Source organism: Bos indicus x Bos taurus, chromosome 9 (assembly GCF_003369695.1).
Source record: "Bos indicus x Bos taurus breed Angus x Brahman F1 hybrid chromosome 9, Bos_hybrid_MaternalHap_v2.0, whole genome shotgun sequence".
Classification (NCBI taxonomy): Eukaryota; Metazoa; Chordata; class Mammalia; order Artiodactyla; family Bovidae; genus Bos; species Bos indicus x Bos taurus.
The window spans coordinates 62,069,896-62,072,989 of NC_040084.1; the positions used below are offsets into that span (position 1 = coordinate 62,069,896).

Sequence of the window (3,094 nt, forward strand, 5' to 3'; positions counted from 1 at the left end):
TGAAGGAACATGAAACAGAACCTGGGCTGCTGGGGGAATGCCAATAGAGCTCCAGGAACAGGGAAGTTCATTAAAAATGTAAAATCAATGCAAGGATCACATGTGGTTGTCTTTGGGGCATTTCGCTTTAGACCTCGAATGTGTTGGAAAACAGTGCTGCAAATGCCATAATTATTTTAAGATACAAAATGATTTAAATTGGCTAATGAATGCAGGCCCTGACATCAGTCTGCATAAGTCTGAATTTATTAGCATGTTCTTGGTGAGGTGGGAGGAAGGGGGCTTGGAAATAGCTTTATTCATTGGCAGCAGCATCGGCACTTTGTTCTCCACCTCGACCCATTCAAAGACAGGATTTCCTCAACCCATGATCATCTGGATGTGAAAATACACCTTCACATCCAATAGTGAAATTAATTCTAATCACTGGTATTTATCGCTATAATCTTGCCTACTTTACTTGTGTTTTACCTATAAGAAAGCCATACTCACAGAGGTTTACTGTCCTGCCTAAGAACCCACAGCCGGAAATGGCACAGTCATTTGAACCCAGTTCTTCAGTTTACGAATCCTCCCTCTGCTATTTTATGCAGCTACCAGTTAGCAGCTTGATCACAAGTGATGGATCCTGTTAGAAGAGAGATTTTTTTTTCAGTTTGGCATCTAGCAGTTCCCAGGAATCCAAAGAATCTGTGTAGAAGAGCAGCTCTGTACATAGAAGCCTTCGCTGATTCATCAATGTGTCAGATTAGTTTTTGCCAAGGATGCTCTGTCTCCCCTCCCTTTTCTTTTCCAGCCTTTTATTGGCAAACTGACCTTGCCATGGTTTTAAAGCTGACATCAGCCATCATCTCCCTTCAAGGGCAACAGGTCTTGCGAAGATAATGGAATTCCACAGCAGCTGTCTCCCTTTGCAGGTTCCTGAGTGACATACTATCTCCGCCACCTCTTTGTTCTCTGATAATCTTTGTATTCTTTTTGTTGTTATTATTTTCTAGTACAGGATGGAGATTACAGCTATTTGAGACAGCGCCAAAAAAAACCCAACATGTTTTCTTCCATTTTATGATCATTAACCATATCAACGTTCATTTACTGAGTACTTACTGATGGGACCATAGTTCTGAGACTGACGCTGGTTAGAAGGCTATAAAAACTGAGGAGGATGTCATGGTGCCAGCATGAGATGACAGTCCCAACTTCTGAGCAAGATGTCCTAAGAAGAACATGGCAGCCAGCTATGACGCGGCCAGCTCTGAGTATACTCTAGGATCCTTCTGATCCTATCCAGTGAAATCGCAGAAGACTTGATCAGTCTTGTCATTTGGGATTGTTTGGGGAAATCCAGATTAATCCTAGACAGCAGGGAGTGAATAATATCAGGAAATTAAGTTACACCAGTTTCATAGCAGAAGAAGCAAAAACCTCTTATATGCCAGAAAGTCAAAACCTCTGTCCATCTTCCACTCTCTGCCTGCTTTCCCTGGGACCCACACACAAGCCCATGATTCCTGGTTGTTTCTTCAGCACCATCTTATCTAGGAGGGAAGATTTGATATTCATTATCTCCCTGAGAGGCCTTCTCAAGAAGTTAGGCAGATCTGAGGGATGGGAAAGGGGCCCAGACTTCTGTAGACAGAATGAGCCTCCCTTATCCAAGCAACCCATGTAAGGAAATCAGCCTTTGCACAATACCCATTCCTGAGATTGCAGATTCCCGATGCTTAATTACTTCATTTCTGCTTTCTCATTTGAAAATTACTTTGTTTCCTATTTCAGTTGGGATGTGTATTTTAATCCCTAGATTGTATCTCTTCTCCCTCACACAACTGGGAGCAACTGAATTTTATTAGTAAAAATAATCACAAATATTGTGAATTTAAAGAGCTCCAGAGGTGACATTGCCCACGTTCCCAGATATACCTGATTTTAAAATGGAAAATTGAGACAGTTCAGTTCAATAAGTATATAGTGATTCTATATTATACTCTGGGCAAAAAATATATACTAAATTCCTACTGTATTCTAAAAACTATGCTAGACTAACAAAGATAAGCAACTCAAGTCGTTTGATGAACTCACAGTCAGATGCAAGATCATACTTTCAGTGTGACAGAGTTGGTTACAAAACTGATTAAGCAGAAGAGCATGAAGAAGGAGCACTAAACTCAGCCTTCTAGTATGGGGAGGCTTCCTGGAGTTGAGCTGGGTCCTGAAAGACAAGTAGAAATAAGTCAGTAAAGGAATATTTGTAAAAGGGCACAGAGAATGGAATGCACAAAAACAAGACATGGATAACAAGATGGTACATGAGAAGTATTGCATGAATTTGAGTGTCGCCAGAGGATAAGTACAAAACGGGGATGGAGGGCCTTGCAAACAGTGCTAAATAGCTTAGATTTTATTCTGTGGGCAGCAGAGAACCACTGTGGGGATTTTGTAGGAGAGCAGAGTAGTCAGAGTCCCATGTTGGATTATATGGAGGATGGATATAAAAGAGATAAGACAAGTTGGCATAGGGTGTCTTTCACATATTAGAATTACATGCAGAATAATTTAAATTATAGATTTTCTCAACTTACCCCCAGATTTTTAAAAACCGTGCATTTTTTAACACATCCCATAGATTCTGAAGTCCACTCTTGACTGAAAACCACTATTTGGGATGTTACATTGCAATAGTCCAGACAAAAAATGATTAGGACATGAACTAGGATTATGAGAGTGGGAAAGAGGTGAAGACACAGAGTTGAGAACTATTTTGTAAATTTAATCAACATAATCTATTTATTTATTTATTCATTCATTAAAAAATTATTAGGCCAGGCACTGTGCAGGGTGGCAAAAACAACCATGAAAGAGACTCACTCTTGCCATTAAAGATCATATAGTCTACTGCAGAATTTCTCCAATATATCACTCATTTTTTTAGCAAAAGGAAAAATAAGCCAAGAAAAAATTACCTGAGACATCATCACCATGAACCAGCACTGACATGAGTTTGCAGCTTGGGCAGCCCAGGGAACTGCAAAGAATTTGGTTTCAGCACAACACAGAACAAAAGTAAATTCTCTTTAGAAAAACACACTTTTGG

At 39.9% G+C, this 3,094-nt stretch overlaps 1 long non-coding RNA gene across 1 annotated transcript; it reads right to left on the reverse strand.

Moving 5' to 3' along the window:
• Window positions 1-230: 230 nt before the first annotated feature.
• On the reverse strand, window positions 231-2,378 carry LOC113898807. The gene is made up of 2 exons (XR_003512744.1): window positions 2,083-2,378; window positions 231-1,355 (listed from the first exon to the last, which is right to left on the reverse strand). It is a non-coding gene; the product is annotated as an uncharacterized LOC113898807 (long non-coding RNA).
• Window positions 2,379-3,094: the final 716 nt, after the last annotated feature.